The sequence below is a fragment of the Phyllostomus discolor genome, chromosome 4 (genome assembly GCF_004126475.2).
Source record: "Phyllostomus discolor isolate MPI-MPIP mPhyDis1 chromosome 4, mPhyDis1.pri.v3, whole genome shotgun sequence".
NCBI lineage: Eukaryota > Metazoa > Chordata > Mammalia > Chiroptera > Phyllostomidae > Phyllostomus > Phyllostomus discolor.
In genome coordinates, this window is record NC_040906.2 from 57,217,378 (window position 1) to 57,230,364 (window position 12,987).

The following is a 12,987-nucleotide window of genomic DNA, read 5'->3' on the forward strand; positions in this document are numbered from 1 at the left end:
ATATTACAGAGGAAAACACTACTCACTGTTGGTGAATTTCTGGAGGGGTGTGTGTGTATTTAAAATTCCCAAGATGAAGGAAACGCCCAAGGGAAAATAAGCACACCACAAGCAAGGTATTCTTAAAGGGTGTGTGTTCTAGAGTTTGACTAAGTGGAAGAGCAAATTATTGACTAAGAATTATATTTACTCCTTGCCCAGAGACCTCACGAGGTGGAAACATGTCTTCATGAAAACACAGCATCTTCACTGTGTCTGTTGCTTACTTCGCCTTTTGGATTTCCACCTTGCCCAGCAGAGACACTGGTGGCACCACCCAGGGCAAACATCATTTGGTTTCTAAATAAGGCACAAAGCTGAAAATGCACAAGTATGGAGCAAGTTGCTAAAGAAAAAGGAGTGTTGTGGTTCCTGTCCATGCTTTGTGGTGATAATGTCTAAGTCTTTATATAATGGAAGCCAAGTAATATTTAGGTTTTCAATTAAGGTTTAAGTATTCATTATTTTTCTAAGAGGAAGCCACACTAGAAAAAGACCTCATGAATAATCTCAAAACTTTTCCATGTGACTCACTCAGAAGCCTTAAAAATACGTGTATATTTTTAAGTTTAAATTGACTAATAACTTTAAAATTTTAAACTCATTTATCTTTTTTTTAAAAGGGGGATTACCTAGAATTAATTTCACTTTCAAAATGGTTTACTACAAAGACCTGCTTATGTTCTCTTTTAGGACATTAGGACATCAAACCAATTTAGCTCTTTCTTGGCAGCAGGCACTGTGCTGAGGACTTTTTCTATATTAACATATTAAATTTTCACAGTAAACTCTCGAGTGTCTGTTATCACTACCTCATTTTAGAGAGGAGGATCTGAGATGGAGTGAGGGTAAGGACCTTGCCCTAGACCAATCAGCCAGCCAGTCAGTGCCTACTCTGAGAATCAGTCCAGGTAGTCAGCATGTCTTTCTAGACTGCCTCACATTTAGCAAACGTAATGCTTTGCTTGGACTGTAGGATAGGAGAGTGATGCTGTAATTATTTATCGAAACTGCAGAAGTAGCCGTTATCATATTTTATCTTTTAAAATATAATAAGTGCATGAAGCACACTTTATTCCCAGGCTTATGTGCAACATAAGAACGTTCCCACAGATGGAGACCTAACCCCTCTTTCCTTCTTACAGTCTCCTCTACTTCCTTCAACTTCATATCTACACAGATGCTAGTGGAGCTCTGTGTAACTCTATCCTTCTACACTGAATTAGTGGTGGCTGGTGAGTGAACCCTAGCCTTCGTGGTCTCTGCTGTAGGGTCTGAAGGACTTTGCTGGTAGAGGGCCTCACTGTAGACCCTTCTACTAGGACAGACAGCCCTGCCTGGGCCTGAGTGCCTGTGGGAGGGTGGGAAGATCCTGCCATGAAAAGATTGATAGTCTCACCAGAAATTCTAACTGAAATTCTTTCAGTATCCCTGAAAGTCTTTTTTTATTTAATGTCTAATTTTTATTCTAAAATGTAAAGCTCTTCTGAATTAAAGTACAGTTAACATACAATATTGTATTAGTTTCAGGTGTAGAACATGGTGAGATTTAACATTTATATACTTTACAAAGTGATCACCACAAAAAGTCCACTTTCTGTCTGTCACCATGTGAAGTTATTGTGATATTGATATTAATATTCCCTATGTTGTACTTTACATCCCCATGACTTATTTTCAAGTTTGTACCTCCTAATCCCCTTAGCCTTTTTGCCCATACCCCGACTACCCAACCCTCTGGCAATTATCAGTTTTTCTATATCTATGGGTCAATTTGTCCTGTTTGTTCATTTCAGTTTTTAAGATTCCACCCCTAAGTGAAGTTATACAGTATTTGTCTTTCTCTGACTTAATTTCACTTAGCATATTACCCTCTAGGTCAATGCGTGTTGTTGCAAATGGCAAGATCCATTTCTTTTCTGGCTGTGTAACGTCCCAGTGCGTTGTGTGCATGTGCGCGCGTGCACGAGCACACACACACACACACACACACATCCACTTCTTTATCCATTCATCTAGTAATGAATGCCTGGGCTGCTTCAATAACTTGGCTAGTGTAAATAATGCTGCAGTAAACAGAAAGGTGCATGTAGCTTTTTGAATTGTTCCACTTCTGGGGACTTATCTGAAGAAAACAATTGCTGGATCCTTCTTTGTCTCTTGTTATAAAGCCTTTGTTTTAAAGTCTTTGATATAAGTATTGCTATCCCAGCTTCTCTGTTTTTCTAATTTCCATTTACATGAAATATCTTTTCCGTTTACTTATTTCCAGTCTCTGTGTGACTTTCAATCTGGAGTCTCACGTAGGCTGTATATGTAGGGATCCTTGAAAGCCTTTATGAGAAAGTGACATTCAAACTGAGATCAAAGAATTCCAGGTGTGGGGATGAGCAAAGACAAAGACCTTGAAGACTGGGAGGGCTTATGGATAATAGGCCTATGAGAAATCAGTGTTGCTGTAGCACATTGGGCTAATGAAAGGGGAGTGAGACACAGGGCTAAGTTGTTCAGGTTTTATTCACCAGGATGTGGCTTTTGAAATTCACTCCTAGAGCCATGGGAAGCTTTTGGAGGATTTGAAAAGGGGAATGAGTTGGTAGAATTTATATTTGAAAATAATCACCGTGGAAGTTTTTGGAAGAGATTGGGTTGCAGCATGGGAGCAGAGGCAGGGAGATTGTACTGTGGTGCATGTAAGAGGGGATGTGGGTGATCTGGGATGGGTGTAGCAGAGATAAAGTTTATGGATACAGCATCTATTTTGGACCGAGTGTGGGCAGTAAGGGAAAGAGAAATCGAGGCTAATTTTAAGATTTTTGTCTTTGAGGGGCTGTTTTTTTGAGATGGGGAGGACTAAGGGAGGAGGGGTAAAGATCTCACTTTTGGCATTGTCAAGTTTGAGATGCCTAATAGCCAAGAGGAGATGTGAAAAAAGGGGGGGGGGGCACTAATACCCCAGGTTGAGTGTATTGGGTTAGCCAAAAAGTTCATCTGGTTTTAAGTAAAAATAAAAGACACATTTTTCACTTTTACCAATAATTTTATTGAACAACGCATTCACCATTTAGTTCCACTACCTTCTGCCACCTTTCAGACAACTTCATAATTCCATTTTCCTAACACATTTTATCTTTTCGAGCAAAGAACTGTTCCAGGTGCCTTTTGCAGTCTTCCAGGGAATTGAATTTTTTTCTATAAAGAGTATTTTGTAAAGACCGAAATAAATGGAAATAAACCGAAATAAATAAGGGTCAATGTCTTGTGATTATGGTGGATGAATTCGAACTTCCCAGCCAAGTTGTAACAGTTTTTGCCTGGTGATCAAAGAAACATGTAGTCTGGTATTACCCTGATAGAAGATTATGAATTTTCTGCTGACTAATTCTGAATACTTTTCGCTGAATGCTGCTGTCAGTTGATGTAATTGGGAGGAGCAATACTTGTTGGACTTAATCAGTTGGTTTTCGGGAAGGAGCTCATAATAGAGGATTCCCCTCCAATCCCACCATATACATATCACCTTCTTTGGATGAAGGCAGACCTTTGGTGTACTTGGTGGTACTTCATTTTGCTTGCCTCATGATCTCTTCTGTTCTACATTATTATAAAGTATTCCCTTTTCATCACCTGTCAAATTTGCTGTAATTTAAAAAAAAAGATTTTATTTATTTATTTATTTATTTATTTATTCTTTAGCAGGAAAAGGAGGGAGAAAGAGAGAGAGAAACAGTGATGTGCAAGAGATACATCAATTGGTTGACTCTCCTACACCCCCAACCTGGAGACCTGGCCCGAAACCCAAGCATGTGCCCTGACTGGGAATCAAACCAGTGACCTTTTGGTTCCCAGGCCAGCACTCAGTCCACTGAGCCACACGGCCAGGGCACAGTTTGCTTTAAAAATGGAACAACTACACAGAAATTCACCAGTTTTGATTTTGTTTTTAAATGCATGCTGATATGACAGCATAATCTAGTAAAATTGTTTCAAATGAAGTTAAAGACAACTAGCGCTGCTTGAGCCATCTTATGAAAAAAAAAATAATGACCTTTTTGGCCAACCCAATACTTGATTATGCAACCTGGGACACCTTTGAGTGTAAAAAGGGGGTCTGCTAGGATTTGGATTTTAAGTACTAAAGCAGGGAGAACAGAGGCAAATGGGGACTCTTGGCAAACTAAAATGTGTTGCATGTAGGAGTCTGTTTCCAAGAGAAGATTTCAAAATTGGCAATATCGGATGTCTAGAATACTGCTAAGAAATGAAGTGAGAGCCCAGGCTGGTATGGCTCAGTGGATTCAGTGCTGGCCTGCCAAACCAAAGGTCACTGGTTCGATTCCTGGCCAGGCCCCCTGTTGGGGGTGTAAGAGAGGCAACTAATCAATGTATCTGTCACACATTGATGTTCCTATACCTCTCTTTCTCCTTTTCCTACTCACTAAAAATAAATAAATAAGAAAAATATATATATAAAAAAAGAAATGATGTAAGATAACAAAGAGGTCTGTTTTTCAATATCCAAGGAACATGAGGATCACTGATGATCATAAAAATATAGGACAGTCTCAGCAGGGTTAGGGGTTGGCATCCAGACAGGAGTGGATTTGTGAGCAGTTAAAGGTAAGGAGTATGAGGTAAGGAAGTACACGTGAAAACTAGAGACACTTGTAAAGAGAAGTACTAGAGCATCCTCAGGGAATTTACCTGTTTCCTTTTGCTTCTTACAAAATTAAATGCCTGATCTTTCTTTCTGAATTTTATTTCTATATACCTAGCTTTCTTCAAACTATCATCCTCAAATATTTTTAAGACTTTTTTATATTTTAAAGATTTTTTCTTAACAATAATGTCTAATGATTAAATTATCTAGTGGTACATTGTTTAAATTTTTAAAAAAAATTTATGTTGAGAATCTGCAAGCATTTATAACTTTATAAAGGAGATAAAAACATTGAATTCCCTAATATTTTAATTTCTTGATAAGGAACTACATTTTAAAAACATATTCTCTTCAGAAAAAGGACCAGTGAAAGTGTTACATGATCACTCCCGGAATGATTTTGTAAGACTGGTGAACTCCTTCTTTTACGTATTTGCTAGAGGTAAGAAGTGCCTGGCACTTCACACGTGATGAGCAGTAGAGTTAGTAACAGAACCAGGGCTGTTGGTTTAGCATCTCTAAGAGTAAGTAGCCGATGGAATGGTACCATTTTAGGGAGATTCTCTGCAATAATTGTAAGTATATATGATTTTGCAATCTTAAATTTAACCTTTTCTAATTACCTTTTAAAAGTAGTCTAATATTTTCTTATGAATTATAGTACTCTTAAACATTTTAATACGTTTGAGAACTCTTTCAGTCAGAATTGTTGTAGAAAAGCTGAGGAACATACCATTTTGTAAATTGATGTTTTGGTGAAAATTATATAATTTATTTTCCTTGACACATTAAATTTATGTACAATGATGTTACTTATGCTTGTGAGAGAAAAAAATTAAATAATACTTAATCTATTCAACTCTTTGTATATCTAAAATTAATTACTGCTATTTATTCTGGTTTGATGTGCTTTAAGATGTGGAGAAGTTTCAGATAATCATGAACATTTTAATAAAAAATCTGATCTTTATACTTATCAAGGGCTTTCACTGTTACTGAGTACTAATCATTATCTTGTTTAATATAAGAACCCTGTAAAGCACAATATCTACTCAATATCAGAAATAAGTAAACAGAGATTCAGAGGTATTAAGTTACTTGACAGAGAAATTCAAATTAGAATTAAGCATTTTTGTCCCTAGATTGGTGCTCTTCTCCCAGGCCATGCTGGCACAGACCCTCTCTATGTTAACACCCCTTTAGGTTGTGAGTAAAAATAGCATTTAGTCAGATGTACCTGAATTTAAAAAAACAAACAAACAACAACAAAAACAGCTCTTAACGCATTACTCTAGAGAGGACCCTGAGTGTCATACTGTTGTATTAACTCTGTCAGCATGAATCATGAATAGAAAGTTGCTAGTGGAAACTCTGGTTTGGCTGGTACTTGATTACGTATGACTTTGCTTACCTAACTAACCAAAGAACATAACCTGACTCATCATTTTGCTTATAGTACCATACATCTTTTGAAAACTGTGCGTGCTACGACTTAAACTACACTAACCTTACCTGATACATACAGGCCTGGCATTATATAATCTTAAATGACATGTGAAAATGAGTCTTTTAGTGTATGCTAAAATTTTGGGGTACAGTATCTGTGGATAATCAAAATGCCCCCTTTAATTGAAACACATGAGAGGCTTGGGGATTTAAAAGAAATGATAAAGTGAAGGAAAAAATGTGAGCTAAATTGTCTTATGGTGGAAAGTATTTTTCTTTATCTTTATTGAGATGTAATTGACATATAACATTTCTTAAGTTTAAGGTATAAGACATGTTGATTTGGTACAATTCTATATTACAAAATAACTGTTACCATAGTTTTAGCTAACACATGTATCACATCATATAATTACAATTTTTTAATGGTGAGCACATTTAAGTATTTTCCTCTTAAGGCCAAATAATGTTCCATTGTGTGTGTGTATATGTACATATATGAGCCATATATATTCCATAGTCTTATATTAATTTGAATACTAATACAATACTAATAGGAATACTATTCAGATATAACACATCTTTGTCATTCATTCGTTATTCATTCATTCATTGTTGGACACAGGTTGTTTCCATATATTGCAAACTGAATAATGCTGCAGTGAACATGTAGATATCTCTTTGATATCCTCTTTTTATTTCCTTTGGATATATAACTGGAATTGCAACTGCTGGATCATATGGTAGTTCTATTTTTAATTTTTTGAGGAGCCTCCATTTTGTTTTCTATAGTTAATGTATCAGTTTACCTTCCCACGAATAGTGCATGCAAATATTTCTTTATAACATTACTGCATCATATTTAAAGAAGTCTTTTTAGAATAAAATTATACAAACCTTAGAGAGTAGAGAAGTAATAATTGTTTGTACATAGGAAAAATTCTCAGTTTTCAAATTATAAATCAGCTTGCCATTATAAAATATATCTAAAACTTAGAAAAATAATTATTTCAATAAAATCAGAGTTGTTAACATTTTTTTAAAGAGGGGCAATGTTTCTGAATGTCTTGCAGAAATCTGATTTGCATAACTCAAATTTAGTTTTTCTGGAAAAATAAATACATGAGATGTATTTCAAATTTCACTCATGAATAAGCCTTGCGACATTGAATTTACGCATAAATTATAACAGCAGAAAATGCAATTTCACCGTTTTATTTCATTGATCAAAAAGATGTATCAGGTTATTATTTGCCTCTGGTTAATTGTTGCTAAATAAGCACACAATGAGGATTAGAAAGTAAACAAATCCATTTATCCATTTAGGTCATGGGGTCAGGTATTTGAGACTATAAATAGGCAGATTTAATGATGTCATTAATAAGAAAGAGGAGAATGTACCTCTGGAGTGCTGTGTTTATTCTCACTAAGCATATGTTCTTCAGAAAGCAAATTACTGAACCAGATGGAATAAGGAAAAAATGAAGGTGAGTAATAGAATTATTTAACACAAACACATTGTACACTCAAGAGAATAATTACATTCCATTCTCATGTTTGGAATGCTTATGCATTAATCTTTAGAATTAAATGTATGTGGATGAGTGTGTTTTTTACAGAATCTTGGAGTTGTATAGCTATGACTTTAAAAGGAGGGTTTGGAGACCTTTCTATCACTCTTTAACATTGTCAAAGGAAACATAACTATTCATACAAAGATGGATGTAGTGGTTAGTTCATAAACCGTATATATGGAGATGTACAATTAGAAACTCATTCTTTCTAAACTCAATTGTCTCAACCTCCCACAGTGCTGTGGCCAGTACTGTCTCCAACCCCTCCTCTTTTTTTTAAACTTTAGTCTCTTGTCAATTATGTCAGAAAACTCTTAATTTGTGCAAAAAATCCACTGATGATTCTAATCAGTGATTGTTTGGGTAACTTGATTGCTAAAGGTTTTTACTTTTTGTATAAATGTACCTAAGTTGTTGTTGTTGTTTTTTTCCCCAAAAAAAGAGTCTCCAGAAAACAATGAAAAACTTGCTTACACAACAAAAATAAATGGATGTAGTATTAAATTGAAGACTGGTTACATTTGGGGTTTTTGAAAATTGCTCTTAGGAAAGGAGTCACATAAAAATGATTTTTGAATTTTTACAGTGAGTTGGAAAAGGTTAGGTTGTTGGTGACAATGAGTTGTCATTTCTTGAAATGAACTTGTGTCTTGTCAAATTCATAAAAATAAGTAATAGTCCATTAAAGAGAAATGGTTAAAATAAAGGAATAGTTTTGCTTTTGAGATAAAATATAAATAATATTCTTTTATCTTTTCTAGTTTTTATTTGTTTACCCTTTTAGTTTTCCTTAAGAAAAGTGTTGGAAGGAGATTAAGACATTAAAATGAGAATAACATATGAGTGCTGTTTATGACAGAAGTAGAATATGGGGACAAAAGGAGAATGTAATGATCTTTTTGAGAGACCATTGCAATAAATATATCTGATTGGTTTTCATTTTAGGATCAGAAAGTGAATGTGTCCATTATTATTTTAGCTCTTTTTTCTTGGCATTCACAACAGGACCACACCTATTATACTAAAATTTTTGTGCTAAAAAAGTTGTTTTAATGGCTTTGATATTCTAAGAGCTATTTTTGAAGAAAATCTTTGCTAAGACTTTGTGCTGTATTGACAGCAGGTGCTTGGCATGTTATGTATGCCTTTGTTTCTAGGTCCACCTATTTCCTCAGGGAAAGTTTGCATAAATGAGACTACTGTAAACGTCTTTGTCATTTCCTTCTGGAGTTTCTTGAGAGGAAGAATTGCAAGGGATTTTACAGTATTTGTACACTAAATTAGCTACCTTTCTCTGGAACTGAAAAAAAAAAAAAAAGATAGTTGGGAGAGCTGGGAATAATATTTTAGGTTACCTAACCCAAGCAGCTGACACATAATTTACTTCTTAGAATGTGGGTGATTTTGTTTGAAAAGACTAACAGTTTAATAGATTCTGAAAGCATGACCATGATGAATTAGTCTTTAACAAACATGTCTACTGCTTTTCTTTTTGTGTGCGTGGTGAGTCAGTATTTTATCTGTTGTTTCAGAGAAAATAATAGCAACTTGTATCAATCTTTTTCTCCAATTGAATTTTAAGATCTTGGTTTGTTGTTTCAACAGTGCTGGAAATTCACTGTGGGGAAAGGAAATGAACTTGGAAATAAGCTACCCTGGGTTTAGAACCTAGACCTGTATTCACTCCCTGTGACTGAGAACAAGTTAATTATCCTCGTGGGAATTTGTTCCTTATCCTACGAAATACAGATAGCAGCAATTCACACAGGTTGTTTAAGAAATAACTGTAAGGCATATATAGCTTCCTGCCCATTGTAGCTTTTAATAAATTATGCTATTGATGTTATTATGGGTACTTCATCGGTGTTCATTGATTGGTCAAACTAAACATAAAGGCAGAATAGTGTACATTGTGGGACTTTTTGTGTGTAGTTGAGTAAAATTGTATTATAATAAGTATTAATTTTTTAAGTGCAGAAAATGTTGTATTTGTTGCTCTACCCAAAGCCAGTGTAGATGTTTTAAATGCTTGTTGTGTGGCAGCGTGTGGGGGAAAACTCATATTTCTTCGCCTCCTGGTTCAGTGTTCTGTCCCACATATCATCACCTTGAACTCTACAATTACTCTATTAAGTGAACTCATTTTATTTAATCAATCATTTGACCTTTTTCACAAACAGGAATATAAAATACATTCTTATTTGCTGATGATTGGGCGAGAATATATATAAAATATATTCTCTTGGGAGACTTGTCAAACTAACAATGTGAACAAATATTGTTAAAAGATAAATGACTGCTAGATTGAGGGGGAAGAGAAAACTTTTAATGAGACATAGATGTCAGGAAACTTAATGGCGGGGTTTTTGGTTTTTCTTTTACATTGCTTGAAGACAGCTAAATTTTTAAATGACTGAAAACAATTTATTACTTGCTAGTTCTTGTTTTCTGAGAATCAGTATCAAATGGTAAAAAGAAACTGTCATTTCACACCACATTTATCAATTCCCTATCCCAGAGTGCTCTTAAGAAATGAAAAGGATTTTTGTTTTTAATTGAAAAAAATCATCTCAGCACCTCTCTCTGTCTGAGAGAAAATTTATTAACAACATTTTATTAAGTGTCTTCTTTATGCCAAAAAAAAATGTTCTAGATCCTTCAGGATACAGCACTAAACCAGAGTTAAAGTGCTTGGACTTGTGAGTTTCCATTCGCTAATCAAAACTAATTGCTAGTCTGAATTGTGAACATTTACTGTAAGCCATTTGAACATTATTGTTGCTATATGAAAAATATATTGTGAATAAACAGGAATTTCTTTGCTTGTCTGCCACCATGTGCTTGCAGTAAATAAACACTTATAAAAAGTTAAGGAAACAGGAAGGCCCACTCTTCCACAGAGATCTTTATCTCTTTGTCAATACTCTTTGTCAATGAATATTATTTGGTTTCAAATTATTTTTTAAGATTTTTTAAAAGATTTTATTTTTTATCTTTAGAGAGGGAAGGGAGGAAGAAAGAGAGAGAGAGAAACATCAATGTGAGGTTGCTGGGGGCCGTGGCCTGCAACCCAGGCATGTGCCCTGACTGGGAATCGAACCTGCGATGCTTTGGTTGGTTTTAAATTTTATTGTGACTTTTCAGTGCTGGTGGCACATATAAGATTCTCTGATAGATTTTTAAAACTTTTTATTACATTATTTTATGTATACTATGAGATTAATAATAGTAATAAAAGCATGTAACTAATAGAAATGGGACAGTGCCAGATTACTTCTTCTCCAGATAAAAGGGGTTATTTCTACAGAAAAAAAAGATTGATTTTGGAGAACTGTAATATGTATTTATATCTTAATACTACTTAGATTATTTTTCTACTGAGATAATTATTAGTGTCATTCTGACATGTGATCTGATTCACACTGTGGTTTAGTTATTGTTTTGCTATTAAAATAATGCTACAAGAATAACCTTGTCTAGAACTCATTTAATAGTTTTAGCCAGTGTTTTGGGTGTAGCTTTCTAGTGGTAGTATTACTACTAGGGTAAAAGCATATTTTGTTAGGTATTGGCACATTTTTCTCCATAGGGAAAATTTCTCCCTTATAGCCTCCTGCCAGCAATGCGGGAGAGTACCTGTTTTCCCTTTCTCATCAATAGAGTATGTTGTCAAACTTTGATGGTTTTTGTTTTTTTTTTCCCAAATCTGATAGGTAGAAAGTGTATCCCTTTGTAATAGTGACAATTTTAAAATAGTAATTGCTTTGTCATAAGACATGTGACCTTTTATGCCAGTACTGAGGGAGCTGTTCCTGTAAGGGTCCGATAGTAAATATTTTAGACTTTATGGGCCCTATAGTCTCACTTAGCTCTGCTGTTGCTTCATGAAAGCATCCACGGATAATATGTAAACAAGCGAGTGTTCCAGCATTCCAATAGAACTTTACTTTTCAAATGAGTGACAGGCTGAATTTGACCTTCAGAGCATGGATAGCTGACTCCTATGTTAACCATTTCCATAAATATAGACAGTTTAAAGTGGTCACATACTTTTACCAAGCTAGCTGGTTTGTTCTCATATAATAAATAGTGCATTCAGCATATTAATTAAATGAGACCGTTAAGACTTAGTATGTGTTGGATTGAACAAAAGTTGACTGTCTTCTAATGTAATACCCTTTCCCTAGATCTCTATGGCCCTTTCTGGTTCCCTCAGGACACTGCTTATTGGCTTGTGTTTCATCCAGGGTAGAGGAGATGGTACTACAGGCTAACCTCACATTGAAAGTACTTGTTCTTCTTCCAACACGAATGTTCATTGGGCTTTTATTTCACCCAACAATGCTCATTTTTTGCCAGCCTGGTAGGTGGCATTGTCACCTGTGGCCAAGGAGCATGGCCGGGTTACGTAGCCCTATAGGAAAAGAGTAAGCCTAGGACCAGGGAGTCCCTTGAAGCTATTTGGGCATGATCAGAAAATGGCTAATTTTTCACCCCAAAGAACAGAACTGAGAGCAGGTGAACTAGCATTCAGAGCTTGTAGCAATTGTTTAGGACGAATTAGCAACCCTTCAGAAACGGTATTCTAAGACTTGATTTATTCTGCTGCATTCCTACGTTTCTTCTAGTGTTGAGACGGATGGGAGACAGTGGGAACTGTGAGTCATTTCTCTCTCTCTCTGAGAAAAGGTGAAAAAGGCATCACAGGCCCTTTTTGCAGAGACACCCAATGTAGATTTGAAAGCCACAGGCCTGAGGGTTAAAGTGTGCTGCTCTAAGCTTTCCCGTAAACAGCCTCTGAAGAGGGAATAATTGAAGGAAGTCTTGGTAGACCTCTTGGGTTTTTTAGCTCTTATTGTGTTGTATATGGAGTCATATCGAGATTGATCTTTTAAATGTTTATTTTTTCCCAACAAAGAAATCTTTAAATGAAAAGCCTCCATGCTAGTGTGTGTGTGTGATTTGGTAACAATAATTATTTTACATTGAAGCACAGGAAAGGACCTTTCATATACATTTTAAAATGTGACCCTTGTTTTTCATTGAGAATATGTTTTCCCTCCAAGCCTTTGTTTTAATAATATAAGATTTTTCTTGTATCAGTATTTTTACTTCTGGGTTAATGTATCATTTATTTTATGAATAATAGTATTTGCATTTTTAACTAATTCAAAAATTGATTTTATTTGGATGTCTTTCACTGTGTTTATAAATCAGAGCCTCTTTACTCAGTTATATAGTCTGTGAATGAGGTTTTGTGTAGGTAGG

The 12,987-nt window shown here is 35.2% G+C and overlaps 1 protein-coding gene across 7 annotated transcripts in view; it reads left to right on the top strand.

The window, feature by feature from the left end:
- COBLL1 (cordon-bleu WH2 repeat protein like 1) overlaps positions 1-12,987 on the top strand; it is a 161,902-nt gene that overhangs the window by 59,567 nt on the left and 89,348 nt on the right. Inside the window, exon 1 of one of the 7 annotated variants that reach the window (XM_036023383.1) lies at positions 7,245-7,632. The exons of the other annotated variants lie outside the window; for them this stretch is intronic. The gene's annotated coding sequence lies outside the window, so the exon portion shown is untranslated. Of the gene's footprint in view, positions 1-7,244; positions 7,633-12,987 lie in introns of those variants that run through there. 7 annotated transcript variants of the gene reach the window in all.